We start from the raw sequence: 20,198 nt of genomic DNA on the forward strand, positions 1-20,198 counted from the left end.
TTCTGCCCAATTTTTAATTTACACCACTATTTACATCATCACTGAATTTGGCCCAAAGGCTGCCCAGGGAGTTCCACTGCTTTATTCCCATCTGCATCTGGTTCACAGAACGTACAGAAATGACCCCTTGGTTCACTTCTATGTGAGGACTAAGTATGCTGCATAACCCACGAATATCCCGATATTATAAAAAAAAGTTTCAATTGTTTAAAAGTTTCCATTCAAGTTTGAACAAAGATAGAAGGCTTGTGTACACCATACTACCCACTCTGAGTGTGCAAACACTTTGAGCCTACGTGAATGCATTCTACATATCAAGTCAAGCCCAATGTTTCCCCGTTCCTGCTCTTCAAAAAGTACTCTGTGCCCTTTCACTATGAAGCATGAAATCAGCCTCCTGGTATCTGGTAAACTCATTTCCTCAACAACCAAGATATTCAGGCATCTATCAAGTGTCTAAGCACTCCCCAACAGCAACAGAATAATCAGTTAAGGCCTCTCTATCATTCCTAGAAGTCCTAGGAACGATGTGATGGCACTCACACTCCTTGTGTGGCACCAGCTGATTTTTGAGAAAAACAGAAAGCATTTCCACAGCATGACCATCCAGATCGCGTTTGATGCCAGGAAGATTATTGCCAAATGTCCAGGTTCCACAAACAGCACATCTTTCAAATGTCAGCATGGAGCCAGATATTTCACCATTCTCTGACTAACTGCTTGGTAAATGTACAGTAATTTTGAGATTACACAGATTTTATTTAATTTGTGATAGTTTAATACTAATTTGAAGAGGTCTTTGGTAATTACCAGCTATTTCTTAACATTTAACTTGATAGCAGATATGCCTTGAAGAATGTCAATGACACATTTAACAAATCCATATAACCACATGCACACAAAAGATACAGCCAGCAAGGTCAGGGACTGACTCTGACTTTGTGTATGTACATCACCTAGCTTTAGCACAATGGAGCTCTGTCCTGCTCTCAATCATGGCCACTAGGAGCTACTATAATACAAATAAGAAATAATCATAATTTAACTCCAACCAAGCCTAGTGGTTAGAAATGGAGCTTTTCTAATTGTCTAAAATGTTGAACTTGTGTCACACAGAAGTGTAGGTGTTTAGTGTGTAAGGGGTAAATGGCTGTGTTTAAGTGGGTTCTGCTGGATGATTGTTAATCAAGGGAATTTTTTTAAGTGGAAAAGGTTGTATCATGTTTATTGTTTTGTTATAGTTTATGTTTATAGCAATGTTATTACGGTGATGTTATGAGAAAGACCAATGTTTCCTTCTTTCAACCGTCAATGTTTCTGGTTAGAGTTAGGGTTGTGAAGGGAAGTGGCATGTGTGGGCAGAGGATATGCAAAAGGTAATCACAACTGTAGATTTCAAAGATTGTGTGTGTACTTAACTAGTGACTCGACTCCTGATTTCTCTTAAGAATGAGTTGGTGGTATGAACTCTTGAGCAGCTGTAACTGGTGTTAACAAAAAAAAAAGTGTGTGTTTGATGAAACTTGTTTAAGAAATCTCTGCAAATGCTAAACGTTACTCAGATGAATACAAGATAAGCATATACCCTGCCCCCCAACTGTACTCCTTCCCCTTGTTCCCTGGCACAGCCCAATTCCTCCCATAGCCTCCAGTGCATGACCCAGATTGCTCCCATTGCGCCACTTCATGTCTCCCTACAGCCCCACGCCTCAATACGCTTCCTCAACCCACAACCCCACCCCCACCCCGACTACTCAGGCTTTCTATGTCAGTGTTTAAAAGCTGAATATGGCCAGAGAGGAGGAGTCATGGTGCAGACCAAGGGTGCATATGAAAGAGCAGGGCTGTGTGAGAATAGTATGTGAGGAGCAAGGAGCAGTGGGGAGAAGATCTATGTGCACTCTGATGAACCGTAAGTGAGTCATCAGAGATTATCTAAATTCTGATGAACCACAGGTGGTTAATCGAAGTGGAACTCCTCTCCATTCTCCCCACCACACACACACACACACCCCTGCTCTGGCCCCTCCTTCTCTATGCACCACTCTCCCTCCCCTGCCCCCAACCCCCCCAGATCTCCACTCCTCACCCTCCCCACTCTGCCCATTATTATTATGCATCAGTTGTATTACAGTAACACCTAGGAGTCCTAGTCACGGACCACATTCTCACTGTGCTAGGCACCATCCAAAACACAAGACAATCCAACAACCCCCTCCACACAGTGCTGCTGCACGGTGTGCCACAGAGCTCAGGTCAAGTGTCTCTACACTGGTGCCTAAATAAAGAGCCTCTGGGTTCCCGGAACAACCCCAGCAGCCCTGCATAGAAATGGATCCCACCCACAAGCATCTCCTATTAAATCATCCATTCACGCCAAAGCCTTGCTCAGACCCCACTCACTTTGCCTCCTCCCTCTCTTCCTTTACCTGCTGCTGCCCAAGCCCAGCTCCCTATTGGTGAGGTAGCAAAGGAAAGCTGGTGAGGTAGCAAAGCAAGCTTTCCGCACTGGAAAACAGAGGCAGCTGACAGAACCTGACAGTTCCATCAACTAATCTTGGCAGAGTTCTGTTAGTTTATCCTGAATGAGAGGAGTGACTGTGTGTGTTCAACTTCAGAATTTCAAAAGTGGCCTAGCTCCAAGATGTTATCAGAATGTGTGTGTCCTAGCATGGGAGAAGTGTGGGCTCCTCTAGCTAAACAACCACTGTCTGCACAAACCCCAAAGGAATATGAGAAAATCAGGGTAAAGTTGGTTTGTTTTGGTGGGGGGGAGAGGGGTTAAAAAAAAATATTTGTGTTTCTTCTGCAAAGGCAGCAAGTATTTTCTTTTTCAAAAGTTACTGAGGAAAATTCAATTGTCCTATGAAGAATTATTATGCCAAAAGTGGAGACTAAATTCAATCACAGTGTGAAGCAGATGGATTTCAGCCTTTTAAATGCCATGCACTTCCTTAAAATACATTCAGCAAACCCAAGTGAAAGGACAACAAAAATGTGCTTGATGTCTGATATCCTCTTAGTTGTCACATATCTCCTTGTCTCTTCCCTTTATTTAGAGATCTGAGAAAAGCATGCATCTTCTTGAAAAGGGGAAAGAGAAGACAAAGGCTCCCAGACTGTAACCTCTCTCTCTCTCTCGAGACTTATGTGACCCAAATGGCACTGTTCCCATCTTAGAATTGGCTGAGAGAATGAAGGGTCCCCATATGCTGCTTAATAACCTGTCACAGTCTACATAATTAGGTTATGGAAGAGATAGGACCCAAGCCAAAATTCAGGCAGACTTGTTGTTCCTGCCACTACCCTGAACCCTGTCAAAGAAAAACTAATCTCTCACTGTGTTCATTTTGCTCTCTCTATGTCTGATCTCCTGTACTCCAGAGCTGCAAAATTCACACACTGTACCCAAAAGAGCAAGGTTAACCATCTATCTCCTCCTACACTCTTTGAGGATGCAAGCCTTGATCCTTCTCATCACTCTAAGAGGGCTGCTCCTTCAAAATAACTAAAAATGTTGAATGTTTTCAGGAGTATTAGATTTTTAATTAGAAGAAAAAGGAGACTGGTATTAAAAAGGCAAGGAATTAACTTTTATGACACTTCTCAAGGACTCCACTCCTTTTCCTCCCCTCAAACTACTCAACTCGCTAATGTCCTTGCAGCTATTCATTCATCTAACATGAGAACAAGTAAATTTGGCAGCCCAACCTCCAGCTTTCTATGCAGCAACCCTGATCTTCCACTTTCCGTCTAAACCACTTTGAGATTTCTTTGCTTGCACTGGAATCCTGCCCTTCTTCTCTTGTAAGAGCCAAACTATTAGAGAACAATTAGGATTTTGTCTAGTGTGTGAATCTTCCTTGCAGTGCTCCAGACGCGTCTAAGAAGTATCATACTTGGCAATTTTCTTTATCTGCCATTTCACTTCCAGTGGCAAACAACTGCATTTCCGCAATGTAGCTAATAGTGAAAAGCCTATAGACTACAGATCAGCGCAAGGCAGTAAAGTGAAAGCAACAGTATCTCCCAAGACAAGCATAGAAAGATGCAGCAAATATCTGAAGGACTCCATTGTGACTCCTCTCTGTCAGGGAGACTCTCAGATTATACCAAGTGTTGTATGCATAGGCATAGAGGCGCATGTGACCTATAATGTAAGTATGAATGGTAAAAACATGAAATATTGGTACATGGGAAGAGACTTTTATGTATAAAAATTAGAAGATAGCACACAAGAGTCACTCTTTAAAACAACCAACCTCTTCCATACCTCAAACCCCTTGTCCAAGTTTATACCAAGACCCCCCTCCCAGGGGTGAAAGTAAGCCTGTACAGGCTGCTACAGCATGCCGGTAAGAAGCCGGTACCAGCCTGTATGCAGCGCTTTAACATCACTGCCCCTTTTGCACCCCTCGGGCCGGTGACTGGGGGTAGGGGAGGCAGCTGCCCTGGGGCCGGCAATTTAAAAGGTCCCAGGGCTCACAGTCGCCGCTGCCGCGATAGCAGCTGGAGCAGAGCGGGCCAGGCAGTGTGGATGGGCTGGCTCAGGGAAACTGACCCCCCCAGCCCCACCCCTTCCACCCGAGGCCCCGCCCCTTCCGGGGGCTTGGAGCTGGTCCCAATAATGGTAAGACTTTAATATTACTTTTACTCCTGCCCCCTCCACTCTCAGCTAGCTGGGACTCCCCAGTCAGCAAAATGGGAAGGGCAGAGTGATCACCATTCCTTGACACCTGTTCATAACTCTCTTCCTCCTCTGGGGTTGTGACTCGCAAGTTGAGAACCACTGGTTTAAAAGAATGTGCACATTATTTTGATTATCAGAAGCACGCAACACATGCTAAGGTTCTGCAAAGAAACAAATAAAGACACAGGCCAAAAATTTCAGCACTAAAATTAAGCATTTAAATAGATGGCCTGATTTTCAGAGATGCCAAGCACTTATACCTTCCATTCCTCAGCACCTCGGAAAGTCAGATCACCTATTTGGTACCCAAATACTATAAGCATCCACTTTGGAAAATTCTGGCCACAGCTGATGCCCATCTAAATAAGTATTGAAAAGTTATCTGACATTGCTTTGAATATTTAAAATAACTGTATGTGGAATATTAGCAGTCCCAACACAATTTACTTTTGTAGTACAAATACAGAGCAACCTATAATCACTAATCAACCTAGAAAATAACTGACTGATAAACCAATCCGTTTGTAATACCATTAACAGATTCTGGCTTCTCTATCAACAGGGTAATTTGCTGAGACCACTTTTAATCCCTACCACTAAACTATTAATCCCCACGATTTTCATGTAGTATTGTTTTCTAACTTTGCCCAAGATTTACCAAATAGTTTTGTGGCTCATTAAAAACTAGCTGAATAAATAACAGCAGCAAAAACACACCTGTTGACATTACAGAATTCAGAGACTCCAATTCCTCCGTTGATCCCTTCAAAACTGTTACTTTCTAATTGGAAGGAACCATTCATAAGTGAAGCTGTATATCTGTCAAGTCATTTGACACCTGGTGTGCACTGTTCATGATAACATGATCTCTCCAATATGCTTGGCATTATGAAAAATAGTGAATTATTTCATCATACCACTTATGGTCATGCCAAAGGCATGGATGTTTCTACTAAAATCAATTTCAATGTAATGGAACCAGGGTTATCAACATTAACTGTGGTATTTTCTCAAACTGGCATTAAAACATTCCTCTAGTATCACTGTTAATGTCAATATAAATTATGCATCACGGTTCATAGCGTTCACTTACAGAGGTAAAACTCATCTAGAAAATAAGAAAAGGAACCAGGGCTTATCTACATGCAGCATGTATTTTTTCTGTCCCTACAGGTTTTCCTGAAAATCAGTGAACACACATGTATCTCTTTTTTCCCTTGAAATACGTTGTCCCTGAAATCAACATTAATATTACTATTAAATATGGTGTCAACAAGGTATTGCTGTTAAACAACAATAGGGAGGACATTGCAAGGGACCAGGTATGAAAATATATGAAACCTGTAGTGGCATTCAAGGAGGTATCAAGAGGACAGCATAATGCTGTGGAGTACAGATTCTCCCCAATGCACACCTCAATGGTTTCAAAACTGGAGGGAGGTTGAAAATCTTATTTCATGTTTTATTTTACTGAGGTTAACAGAATATTATACAGAGCTCTTCCAATGATCTAAGAAGTGTACCATGTACTTGCAATCACTATAGTACAAATTAATTTATTAAGAATACAATCTGAAACTACAAGAAGCCAACATATCTTTTATACAGTGCACCATTACAGATATGTTGGAATATTTTTCTACTCAAGGGTATACTTTAAGGCCACAAAAGACCTCACTAAGGGACAGACTGTGAACCCCTTACACATGCTGGAGAGCAAATGGATTACTCATACAAGTAGTTCCACTGAGATCAATGGGACTACTTTATGTAAGTAACTAAATGTCGCCAACTCTGACAATTTTATCACAAGTCTAATAATATTTGGTGTTTCATTAAAGTCCAAATTCTCGGAGTCAAATAACTATAGGAGAATTTCAGCTTTTACTGTAAAAGTATCTAGCCCTCATGGCTGCAGTGAAGACTGAAAATGTGACCCCTAAAGGCTCAAAAAACCAAAAAGGAAACAAAAGAACTCAAAATGTATTTTCTTTAAAAGTAAAAAAATTAAAAAATCCCATGATTTTTGGGGAGCTGACTGATGGTTTTATAATACTTGGAGTTGGTAATAACGGCCTGCTCACCAACATACGTACTTCACAGTCTAACCCAAAATGAACAAGAATGCACCTTTTAAAATGGGCAGACTATTGGGGCACTAAAACTAAGTCTTGCTTAGCATATCCTCAGCCATCAAAGGAGTAGCTCTAGTTTCAGCCAGCAGAGACTGCAACATCTCACCCTGGAACTCTTGACACTATGTTGTGTCACTGACTATTGTGAATAAGTCTTCCCACAAATCATTTCAACATTCAGAGCTGGATTATTCTTTAAGGAAATTATTTGAGAGAGAATAAAAAAAAATGCTTACTCATTAACCTAGTATCATTGTAACAGCAAACTACAACTGCTAAACCCAGAGTTCCATTGCACAACCTTAAAAGCATCATTTACTGTACTAGATTTCAGACAAAGAACATTTTGAAGTACTGAAATAAATCAACACTTAAATGCAACTCCTAGTCAGTTCATATAATATGGGTTAAATGCTACCATATGGTGAAGAAACACACATGTTGCCCTTTTTAAAACAAAGAACATGAATAATTTCCTTTAAAAAATCTATTTTTAACATGACAAGCATGGAAAATGTTTTTAATTTTAACTATAACTGTGATCAAGACACATTTTGGAAAGTGTCATACTACTGGAAAAAACTCTGAAACCTAAGGAATGTTTTAAATCAGGGTTGATAGATAAATTAAAAATAAAAACAGCACCTCAATTTCCATCAGTCTGTCACAGTATGTCCTGAAAGCTAACACCATTTCCCTGCTCACCATCCTTTTAAATGAACAGAGGGGGAAAAAATTAATAATAGTGCAGCCATATCAAGGAGCCTGATCTGACATGAGCAAAAGTGACATGCCAACTCAATAGTCTTCCTTTTACTTTACCTGCTGGAAAAGAAAAATATGTACATGTGCCTTGAAAACACTAAAATACATTAGTTGGTCTTATTTTCAGCAAACATTTAGATCCAGAACTGCCTGATGAATTGATCTTTCATATCTTCTTTACATTTTTTTCAGTAATTTCATGAAATATATTATTTCATTAGCTACTGACCAAAAAAAAAAAAAAAACCCAGAAGCAATCTATCAGAGTGAATATATATGAAATAGATGTAGTGTCGCTGGCGTAAATGCTGTTTTGTTGTTTTTTTTAAATAACCTGTATCCAGCCATTACCCTGTGTGTTAAGTATTTGTTTTCATCACTGTAGTATATACTAAACATGTCTGAATTCTAAAAATAGTTGCAGACTGCAATTGTACATGCTTTGTAGTTTCCATTTCATTTTGAAAAAAAAAAGATTAAAAGCTAGATCACTTCAGAAACTGCACTTAAAATTTTTGGGAGTCACAAAATTATACTACTTTACAATTTGGAAATGTGCTGGTGGAAAAGATTTCCTTCTAGACATAAGCGTGACAGCCACCATGTGGAAAGGAAAGCTCAAATGCCAGACAGCAAGATGTAAAGAAAACGGACAGACAAGAGAGAGACAATATGCATTTCTTAGAGATTTGAAATGTATTTAGTAACTGTATAAACTTTAATGAGAAGCAAAGCACTATGTGCCAAATTGTGTTCCCCCATACATCAATGTAAATTCAGAGTAACATTGGATTTACACCGGTACACATGACAGCAAAATTTGGGCTATGGCTTCTATATCTGGCTATAGTAAAATGTAGACTTTCTTAAGCAAGTGTTAAATATAATATTCTACTGATGATACTAATTCAATTATTTCCAATAAGTCATCATTTTAGTGAAAGGCTAGCAAAAGTCAAAATACTTTTTAAATACTCAGCTCAAAGTAAGTAATTTTGAATCCACATTAAAAGCCTCTGTTCATTCATCCCATAAGGTTTTAAACAATTTAGACCACTGAATTCATTAACAACCCTAAATATGTAACTTTATCATCATGTAAATAGACAAACAGAGTTTGCCAATATCCCTTTAAAACACAGTAACACATGCATAATATCCTGAGACTGTTTGCATAAGAACTGTTGTTGTAATCCAGCTTCTGGAATGGAGGGAGAAACTGTTTACAGGAAACGTGTACCGATTTTGATGTAGCTCTACTGATACCTGAGTTAAGGTGTAAACAGCAATAGCAAAATTAATCATCGATGTTGGGTAATCATCATCTGTGGCCTCAGACAGGAAAGCAGGTTTAGCAAGCCAAGAAACAGGACATTTGCAGGATTACAGTCAGGTAATGAAAGTAAACACATGCATGCAAGTACTACAATACTAATGAAAGCTATAGCAATGTTAACTACCTGAACCATGATCCACTAGTACATTTTAGAGCGGGCTCAGTAATACCAAGGTTATTAAAATCATTTCTGCTGAGAGAGTTTTTAGTACAAATCTTGGGAAACAGAGGGTTCCATTTTTTTCTTTTAAGAAATTAAGGGCTAAATTCTGCTCTCATTTATGCCCATGTAACTCCAGAGTAACTGCATTGATTACAGAGGAGTTACTGTGCAATTACACTGGTGTAACCCAAAAGAGAATTTTGCCCTAAGTGACTGAATCATAACAGCTTTATCCTAGCACTGAAATGTATAAACATTTACATCATGTAAGATGTCTGCTTTGAAAAAGGAATGTTGCTGCAAGGTTCAAATATTTATATTGCAGATGTCTAATCAAATAAATTTGACTTTCTGCTGTTTTTTGCCATCCAGTCATTAATTATCTGGATGCAGTTTATGGCTACAGAAAAAGTAAGTTAAGATAGCTCATAGTTTCCAAGCTACCATGGTTCCAAACAGTTGGAATCTCCGCTACTGAAATAGACAGAGCGCAATTTTACCCTGAGAGATACACTCATGCAACTCCCACTGAAGTCAATAGGAGCAGAGGATATGTATATCAGAGGACAGCTAGGCAACAAGCAAGTATAAAAAGGCTCATACATTCTTGCCAAACTGACAAACAATACACAGTTATGAAAAGAACAACAGTGGGGTTTTTTTAATGCCATTTCTGGTAGAAATCTAATACATGTTCATCCTTAAAACGCATACATGTACACATTCACACTTGTGTCTTGAAAATGTAAACAAGCACATTTTACAAGTTAAATACATAGGCTCAAGCAAGTTTCTTCCTGCTGAATGCAATCAAGTTTGTATTTCAGCTTCCTATTGTTATGGTGTTAAGACATAATGAAGTTGGACATCCTAAACACAATTTTCTAATCTGAATATGGGATCTACAAACTTGAGTCAAGATCCTTTGAAGACTTACACACTTGCTTTTTTTTAAAACACATTGTGAATCATCCCAATTAAGTAAATGGTGTGTAAAGTTAAGGGTATGAATAAGTCTTTGCGGTACTGGGGCCCTCCAAAGCTATTACTGACTTTAGTGGGCTTTGGATCAAGCCCTTAATAAGTATGGTAATTATATTTTCTTTCACAGGAGTAGGAAAAAAATCACAGTGTAAAAGTAATCGGGCTGGATCCCCAGCTGGTATAAACTGGTGTAACTCCATTAAAGTCAATGGAGCTAAATGAATGTACACCACCTGGGGATTTGGCCCACTGCACTTAATGACCTTAACAAAGCTAAATAAATAGACTGCCCAAAGTTTACAAAAGTTAGCATCTACATCATTCATCTGATTATACTCCTCCAGTCTGTCATACATCGTGTCATCTGATGTATGCTACACAAACGTCACCAAGAAAGTATATTTTAAAGGGTTCTTATTTTTCACTCAAGCGAGGCATATTGGTTCCCCCCCTCCTTCTCAAATAATTCTGAAATATTTGGGGAGGGAAAAAAGTCTCTATGTTTGCTGGAGTAAAGCTAAATGGAGAAAAGTTGCAGTTAACAGGCAGTTAGACCAGGAAAGAACATTTAGACCAGGGGTTCTCAAACTGGGGATCGGGACCCCTCAGGGGATCACAAGGTTATTACATGGGGGGAGTCGCAAGCTGTTAGCTTGCCCCACTTTGCCTCCAGCATTTATAATAGTGTTAAATATGTAAAGAAGTGTTTTTAATTTAAAAGATGGGGGGGGGTCACACACAGAGGCTTGGTATGTGAAAGGGGTCACCAATACAAAAGTTTGAGAACCACTGATTTAGAATGATGACAATCATTTTTATCTGGTCACTGAAAATTCCTGTGATGATAATTGGTCTTGTTAGATCTTGGTGATGGTACTGTGCTATGACTACTTATAGGAAAATCAGATGTAGCTACATATTTTTTAAAGGTGATATTCACTGTGTGGGGAAACTTTAATCTATATAAGTTAAATGTCACCGCTATAACTCCATTCCAGGCAGCAAGTCAGTTATTGAGGTCATAACAATAGATAGCATTAATACTAGTGATGTAAACTATTTTCATTTTCCCAGAGTACTGAGATCAGTCATATTTACTGAGAGACTGCAGCTCTTGATGCATACTGTTTTAGTAATGTTTAGCAATTTAAAAGGTCATGATGAGCTATAAAACCTCTTAGAAAGAAGCTATGCTAATTTATGAGCACCACTTCTTTGTTGATATACAACAAGTGTTGGACACCCATCTGTTATATCAGTCAGTGTTTTAAGACCATGCTATTCTCAAATATCTTTAAATTTTCTCTCAGATTTTTTTCTATCAGCACCGTTCAACTACTTCAGATTAATGCAATCTTATCACAGTTTGGGGTTTGATTTTTTTCATTAGTAATGCAGAATCTGTAATAATACTTGCTAACCAAGATACCACATCATCGGACTTTAAAGGATCAAGACCCTGCAAATAAATTCAGAAGAGGATTATTAGATATAACTAAAAAGAATCTTTTATAATGTCTGAGAACTAGTGAAGGTATACATAATACCACTATTTCAAAGTAAACCAAATATACATACAGATCACTTTTATTACCCAGAGCTTATTCAAGATGGCTATGGCAGTTATTCTTGTGAAACTAAAGATGTCTCCTTGAATAACTGAACTGTAATACTAATTACACCACAGGTGTTCCTATACAACTTCAGCTTCCAGTTTTAGTAGAAAAACCTCAGATAAATTCCATTCTTTATCTCTTCTCAGCACCTGACAGACTACATTCAACTTGTATATATATACATATATACACATATATACACACACACACACACACAAAAGCATAAACAGGACAGTTTATTTCAGGTTTTGTTTTGACACAACTAAAGGACATGTTGACAGAAAATGAAGCAACACTACACAAATGAGGGTTTTTTCCCTTCTACAGCAACCAAAACATATGCCTGATGCCTATGTTACCTTAGCATCAAAAATATTTGAAGAGCTTATACAAATATTTATCTGGTACATGAAAAACAGTTTCATTTTGATTACTGTACAGACAAGATTTTACTGGGGAAAGGAACATAATTATTGCCTTCAGCTTGAGAGAACAATTTTAAATGGCATTTACTTCACATCTATCTGATTAATGGACATCACTACATGAAATGAAGTATCTTTGTTTTAGTGTGACATTTTGGAGTTAATAGCATTTAAAAAAATGGATTCCACTTTTAAGTGTCTCCTGGGCATTCCAGCTAGAGAACACTTGAAACCAAACTATAAAAGTCCTCCCTTCACTAACGAGAAAGTGGCACCATAATATTGAAAGATAAAGGCTTTCTGTGACTCACTCATAGAGTAGAACTAATCAGAACTTGTGTCAGTTCATCTGTGTTATCAGAGCTTTAAAAATATTTTTTTAAAAAAGACCAAGAGTGTAATGTGAACGCAGGAAAACTGCAATTCAGCTACCATCCTTCCCCTTTGTTTTGCAGAACTACACTGTATTAGTGCCTTATCCCACGCCCAGAAATAAATCTGGGTTCCTTGCAAGCAAGTTTCATCTGTCCACAGACAGAGAGCGCGATGTTTCTCTCTGTTTCACCCCCTCCTCCCCATCCCCTTCCCTCAAGCTTTCCAAATCGATACATTGTCAGGAATAAACTCCATCCTTGCCATCAGAACAAACTGCCCCTCTTGTCAGCAACACCACCAAGCCGGTTTGAATACTTACGTAATTATTTCTGGGCACGCCACGCCTTGCAACAAGTCTCCCCCCGGCCACCCCACCCCCCTTCCCTTCAACAATAACAAACTGGAGTTTAAAATAGAAAGTAAATTACCTTGCACGCCACTATGCTTCACCAGCAACGAGATCCCCACGTAATCCAATAGGGCAGCGCTGGGGCCGCCTGAGCTCAACTGCCCCCTCCCTCGCCTCCTCAAAACGTTCCTCCTCCATTAATTGCGCCTCCCTGGATCTCTCCGAGCCCCCCCCCCCCAGTTGGGTTTTCCTCTCCTCTCGGCGCCTGTTTCTCCTGACAGATCCCTGCCTGCCTCTGCCTTTGTTAAGGGCTAGAAGTTGAGGGGTGGCTGCTTCCCCTCTGCCTCTTTAACTTCTTGTGTTACAGTGCATGGCTGTGACGTCCTGGCTACATTATAAAGGCGGACAACTGAATGCAAGAGCTGCCTGAGCCAAACTCCTCCCTGCTTCCCTCCCTCGGCACTGAATACACAGCAACAAGCTGCTGCTGGGGTTGGCCCGCTCCCCTCCTGCGGCCAGCCCAGGTACAAACCCTCCCCTTCTCTCTCACACACACCTTCCAGCCACATCAGCCCTGCAAAACCACCTCGACCACAGCAACAAATCTTAAAGCCGTTGCAGTCTTTGTTGCATTCGTGTTCTGCAGCTCTCTGGCCTCCTCCAGGCGATGCAGGCTATTAATGCAACATAGGAATGCAACGGTCAAGACAAAGTCGAGCAATTGCCTTTCCCATCCCGACAAGGCTCTCTGAAAGCACCAGACCCATGGGGTTGGGGAGAAGAGGAGGGACACAAAGGTAATCTGGTATTATAAAATAGGCTGAATAGGAGTAAAAGTCTTCCACGTTGTGGTGTTCAAATCCGTTTTTAAATTGTTACGCTCTTTTAAAAAAAAAAAGTTAAATATGTGGCTGCCAAGTCGAGTTAATGAAAAACCCTTTGGTAGTTAACTCATTTAGTGCAGCAGGCATGAAATAAAGCATGTGGCACAAGGCCAAAGAATAAAGGTTCCTCTTTGGACATCCTCTGGGCTCCCTCTCCAAGGAGTGATTCTGGCCATCTCCGGAGTGAATTGGGAAGTTGTTTTATACAAAAGGTTGCATTTAGTCCTTTAACTGTCCTACCTCTAACCCACCCATCCTTTTACCGCAATTACACAACATGAGAGAACTCAACAGATAAATGACAATCCACCCGTAAGCACAGAAAATGCTAAACTCTAACTGAAGGTCTGGATCACTGCACTTACAAGTAGCACATTCTTGATACACCAAACAAAAAATAAAATTATAACATCAATATTTGGAGCGAAGTTGGGGTAGAGGATTAACTAAGCACAAAACCTGGTATGGTTCATGACAGGCATTCCTTTACTGAATGTGCCTATTGTGTAGTCTAGAAATGACTATTATTCAGAGTCTGTTGGTCAGCAGCATTTTTATTCTATTGGAGCAATGAGCTTTAAATTCAAGGATTTGCACTGAACTAAATATTTACTCTGTCCCCCTCAAAAAAAAAAAAAACTTTACAAGAACTTCAGAAAGTTTGAGACATGATAATTTTGTTTTACTTCCCAGTATGAAAGACCTCTCTAATTTTTCAGCAGCAATCTTCTCTGAAATCAATGAGGAATTCTGTCTAAAAATCGATTGCTCCATAGGGCCCAAAGTGATTTTCATAAGAGCACTCTGCAGTCACTTTAAAAAAAATAATGTACTGTGAAGATTGCTAAAAGATATAAACAACAATGATGACCTGAGAATGGGTGTAACTCTTGGACTTCAATACACCATTTGCCTCACATAGGTATGACTGCAACGCTGTTGTAAAAATATAGCCAGAAATCATTTTATATTTCTTCTCCTCCAGCAGGTCTCAACTTGTAACTTGAAATCTCCTCATATGCTGACTGTTTACATATTCATTATTATGGACCTAACAGAGGTATACGGTTGTCTTGTATGAGATTTGATGTACCTATGCAGATTTCTATCTATCCACACACACACACCAAGGTATGTGTAAATAAATAAAGCAGCCTGGTTCTAGGTCTGAGCAGTAACAGAAACGCACTCAGAGCTATGGAGAGGAAGAAGTGGCGATTGGAGGCTCGGGCTGTCAATCACAGCTAGAGGGTAGGCAGATGCAAAGCAGAGAGCTACTTTGCATCGGCGTTTCCTATTCTTCTTTGCCACTGTCTCAGTTAATGACAAAACAACCCCAGAGCTTAGGAAACTTAGCCATTTGCACGGAAAGAGTTGGTGTCCTTTAACAATACTGGAGATGGAAAACATTCATTACTGCTTCAGTGGGGGAGGAGGAGATGGAGAACATTTAGCAATAGGGAATGGAAAGAAGAAGAAGAAGCAGAAAAAGGGGGTGGGAGGAAGAGGAGGGAGAGTTGTGCCTCTCCCTAAAAAGGGACTTTGACCTTATAAATGATCTCCGAAGGTCTCTGAATTAAATATTTTTGTCACAGGTCAGATTATAACACACACAGACTGCAACTAACTCATTAGTCTAAATTCATTATTTAATCATCCGCCCAGCAGTCGTGTTTCCTTAAGAAAGGACTGACCTATTTTTGGCTGTAGATAAACGATCATGTTAACAGATGTTAATCTTGTAATCTGTTTTTCCTGTAAGCACTTCACATTTCAGACATTACAAAAAAAACTCTCTCACACGACTTGACGTCACGATTCAGTTTTTATAAAAAATCTTGCAATGGTTTCAAAGACATTAAATCTTTTTCACTTTATAAATGCTGATTTGTTCTGCCTCAACTCCCACAGGCTTTTATTTGCATTTCAAATTCCACAGGTTACACCAGTCGCCTTTTCAGAAAATGTAAACCAACAATAAGGCAGCAAATATGGGGTTGGGGGTGGAATCCTGCATCTGGATTAAATAAAGACCAGGGTTCATGTTTAGGAAGAAGTCTGAACAAATTTATTTTTGAACATCCAGTGTCCAAGTGGCTCTTTAGCTATATGCGTAATGGACATAGACACACAATGCACATTCCCCAGAAGATACTTGTCTACTGCTGGGAGCTTATTAACGTTCATAACAAATGGTGCTGACTCCTAACCAGCACTTTTCAGTTTAAATGCCAGGGTTTCTCGGGAGTAGTTAATTGGAGAGGTTAGCTGGTTTTAGAGCAAAAACAACAGGGTGACTGTCATTCTACACAAGTTTCCAGACACATTCAGCCTATGGTAATATCCCAACTTGTTCTCTTATCACAGAGTTTAGCAAAGTTTCTTAAACTTGTCGAACCATCTTAATTCAAATTAGGTTCGCAACTACTTGGTATGCTAATTCTCACTGGAGATAGTGGGAGAAGGAGGGGGAAAGGGGGAGCAGGAAAGCTTTCATCGCACAAAATGTCTGGAAATGCGTTATTTCTACTCTTCTTTCTCTCTGTGTCCTTTTTAAAAAATATAAACATTCAACTCCCACCCCCATCCCCACCCCCACCCCAGGGGCTATTTTCATCTTCTGGAAGTAATTGCTACACATTGTCCTTCAAGCCATTCTCAGCGTTCCAGTGTCTATCCGTGAATACTTGTTTTCCACCCCCACCCGCCCCAACTTCCTTTGATAAGCTGTGTACTTCTTTTAATGTTTATCGTTGAGTTATATACGCGCAGCTGAAGGGAGTGCAACTAAAAAATGAAGGGAAAACACACACACACACACCCCAGGCATCAAGCATTTCATGCATATTCTGAATCAATACTACCCAGCAAAAATCCTTAATAATTTAAGTAGCGACTCGAGGCTCAAAAGCTTGAAGTCCCATCACCCACCTTCATTAGCCAAAGCATTTTACTTTAAAGTAAGGCAATTTGTTCTTTGTTTCTTCATGGATGAATATAGCATTCAAGCTCTTTTCCCCCCCACCCCCGCCTTTGACGAAGTGTACAAAGCCAAAAGGCTCATACAGCCCATAAATTCCCCCAACAGCACCACCACTGCAGTAACAATGATCTCTTTCTCGGCAAACAGTACAAAGTTACCATTTTTAAATCCCTTAAATTACAGAGTAAGACTAACCATTAATTGGAAAAGCGAAGTTTTTCCCACGGGCGTATTCAGAGGATCCACATCCCCCCAAACCGGCCCCCCCCCCAAAAAAAGAAAAAGATCCTACAGAGATTTTTCCCCACTCCACCCCACCCTGTGCCTTACCTCGTTCGCGTAAGGTAATAATATTTGGGAAAGGACACACAGACAAACAAGAATCTGAAGGTGAAACCATGCGCTGAATGCAATAAGGAAAGAACTGCACATGATTCACTGCGCCAGCTCCACTCCTGCGGACGGGGGGGCGACTTGCAAACCCTCTATGCCAAGCCCCAACCCAGGGGCCCCTTCAGCGCCAAACTTTCCCTTGCCCTTTGGCCAGCCGGGGCTGCTTTGACTACCAGACCAAAGACCGAGCCTGGCTTTGGCGAATCCCAGTTGTTTTTCGTTGGCTTCCTCCAATGTATAGGTTGATGTCTTCCCCCAGATGGGAGAATGGTCTGTCCTATATTAAATGCACACACTATCTACTATTGTCTCATCAGCAAAGTTCTGGTACAATGCGGGGAAAGTCTAGATGCTCGAAATGAGTCATATACAAATAATTATTCCACTAATAGGACTGAATCATTATCAGATTTGTTATGTATCTCACCTTCTTTCAAATGACTAAAACATTCAGGAGCTGAATTACTGGAAGCTATCATAGAGGTGGATATTTGTGTGTGTGTTTGTGTGTGTGTGTGTATTGTTTTGTGTGAAAAGTTATGTTTGTGCAAACTACTATACACTCCCCACATACCTAAGCTCTGAAATGTAAGAGCTTGGAGTTGCTCCAGATGCATTTCTATTAGAAACATCCTTTTTTTTTTTTTAGCTCCACTGGTAAAATATTTATAGATTTATTCAAATGCACAGTAACAAAAACATTAAAGTCCTCAATCAAGATCAAAGGGTAATGGTGTTCCACAGTTACGCTGGAAGAGTTGAAAGAGCTCTGAGCAAATCAATCTGCCATATGGCTTTTTTAAAAAATAATCCACTCCTATGTTTGAAAAGTTCAAACCTTATTTTCCTGTATGTTTGCAAAGCTCAGTTTAATCACCCAAAGTATGTGTGCCATAGGCGATTGGAATATGTTTAGTCTATGGCTGGAAACCCTAAATTAATCTTCTGAAGCTTGGTGCTAGACTTCTCGAGTGTGTTGAGGGTTGAGAGTGCTTGTTTTTTGTTTGTTTGTTGTAAAAATGCATGCCGATGTAGAATTGCCATGCTGGACTTTTGAGGCAGGTTAGTATTATCTTTACACCCCAGAGCTTTCCTTTTCTGCCATGTTTCACCTAGGAATAACTAGCAGTTAAGAGGAACACACTGTCCAAACCACCCCGAACGTGGTTCTTGCCAGACAGTCAAGCTCTGCGCTGAAAACGGTTACCTAGTGCTGTGGTATTTGTGCACGCAACGTTTGACTTTGCTGTGTCACCCCTCCAACTTCTTGCACTTGCAACAGAAACTACTACAGACAGCTTCCAAAATGTACGATCCTGTTCTGAATCCCTACACTGGCCAATGGTTATTACCAGAGGACTTGGAATAAAGAAAAAAAGGGAGGGAGGGGGCAGCAAGCAAGAGAGAAAGTTTGTAATGAAGGATACACGAATCATAAAATGTAAGCTATGTGTGATTAATGATCTGCACTAATTTGAATAGCAGGCATGTTAAAGGTCATTGACAATTGTTGCTGGTTTCAGCTTGAATGCCTGAGTGGGATGTATTTTGTTGGAACAATCAAATTTCATTCTAATTCACAGGAAAATAGCTTGTCTAAATACACAGAAAGGGCACTTTTTAAAATGCACTTAGCCTATACTTCAGAAGCAGTTTCTTCACCTTAATGTAGTGTATTTAAATGCTTTCATCATGGTAGATAATCTGTATTCCAAAGTCTGTGTTTTGTTCCTTATGCTTCGTAACCTTTCCTAAAGATTTTTTTTTTTAAACCCAAGGCCAGATTCTACTCTGTTACTCCAGTTGCTGTAGGGACACTGACTTCACTTATTCCAGATTTACACAAGGATAGATAGGCGCGGAATTCATCCCTTTAAAACTAATCGCACACACAATGCAGGGTGCAGATTTTCCTAATCGTTATAGTTTATATAGCAGTTTAGCATTTCTTTACACAAAGAATAAAATATCCATTATAAATCAGCATTCCTGGGCAGTATTTAAAACTACAGTATTAGGCTAATAATTTCCATATGGTGAAAATTGACAGTTTAGAGCAATGAAAGGTGCATGAGATTTTCAAGCTCCTCCACATAAAAATGTGATTTTCATGACCTGCCTCTTTTTCTCTCTAGTCTGTATAGATTCTTTCCTTTAGACAGTAAAATGTGAGCTCACTCAGGGCTCTGCTTACTGCGTCTCTATACAGTGCCCTTAAAATACTTAATATTTTCCACATTTCCTTTCCATAGGACTCAGTCCTGCACTGGTTACTCCGTTAAAGAGTAGGGAATGGGTCTCTGAAGGAGGACTGAAGAACTGGGCCTTAAGTTTAGTAGATGAGAAGAACTCAACATTAATGGAATCCCAAATTCACAAGAGTTATGGACATTAACGACAAGCTCTATATTAATCGTGCAGAAAGTCATTATCAGAGTCCATCTGTCCATGTAACTTTAAATAATAGATTTAGTCATGTTTCCCCTGTTGATTCCAGCATTTCTGGTTTCAGAAAGCAAAATGAGAAGAACAATATACAAATTCAAATACTTAAAAGATATGCAAATTGAATTAGTATAACCTCACTGGTACTGATAGAAGTTTCAGGTAGAGAAGCTGTTTGTTAATTTTAAAATAGGTTATTAACATATCACTATCCTAGTTGATTAAATTGCTTATCAACACTGTTTTCCAATTTTATCTTTTTCTGAACTCTTCCCAGAGAAGTACTCTCATTTCAAATTCTTTAGTTAAATTACAGTATTTTGTATGAGATTGTCAGTGATATTAATGGCTCAATACATGTTTTGCTATTTATAGGCTTGTATGTATAATAAGTCTGGCTAATGAAATACATGGAGCAGGAAAACATTTATTTACTTTTGCTACAGTCTAATAAATTATTTGTTCAGCATTTGGGACTAGGCTTTCTCAAGCTAAGGAAAATGGCATTTTGATGAAAATCTGTGCAATGACTTGTCTGCATAACTTAGCCTTAGGAATGATTGGTGGAAGTTTAGATAAGAAAGGTTCCTGAGAAACACTATAATAGAATATCAAGGAATAAAAGGCTGTGTCGCTGTAAAAGCGGGAGGTGAAA

At 39.5% G+C, this 20,198-nt stretch overlaps 1 protein-coding gene across 5 annotated transcripts in view; it reads right to left on the reverse strand.

The window, feature by feature from the left end:
- The window catches only part of ZNF516 (zinc finger protein 516), a 130,329-nt gene extending 113,182 nt beyond the window's left edge, over positions 1 to 17,147 (reverse strand). For 2 of the 5 annotated variants that reach the window (XM_074944730.1, XM_074944734.1), the window contains exon 1: positions 17,036 to 17,146. The gene's annotated coding sequence lies outside the window, so the exon portion shown is untranslated. Of the gene's footprint in view, positions 1 to 12,917; positions 13,048 to 17,035 lie in introns of those variants that run through there. The other 3 variants (XM_074944733.1, XM_074944732.1, XM_074944731.1) reach the window with 3 other exon arrangements.
- Positions 17,148 to 20,198: the final 3,051 nt, after the last annotated feature.

The sequence above is a fragment of the Natator depressus genome, chromosome 2 (genome assembly GCF_965152275.1).
Source record: "Natator depressus isolate rNatDep1 chromosome 2, rNatDep2.hap1, whole genome shotgun sequence".
NCBI classification, from domain to species: Eukaryota; Metazoa; Chordata; order Testudines; family Cheloniidae; genus Natator; species Natator depressus.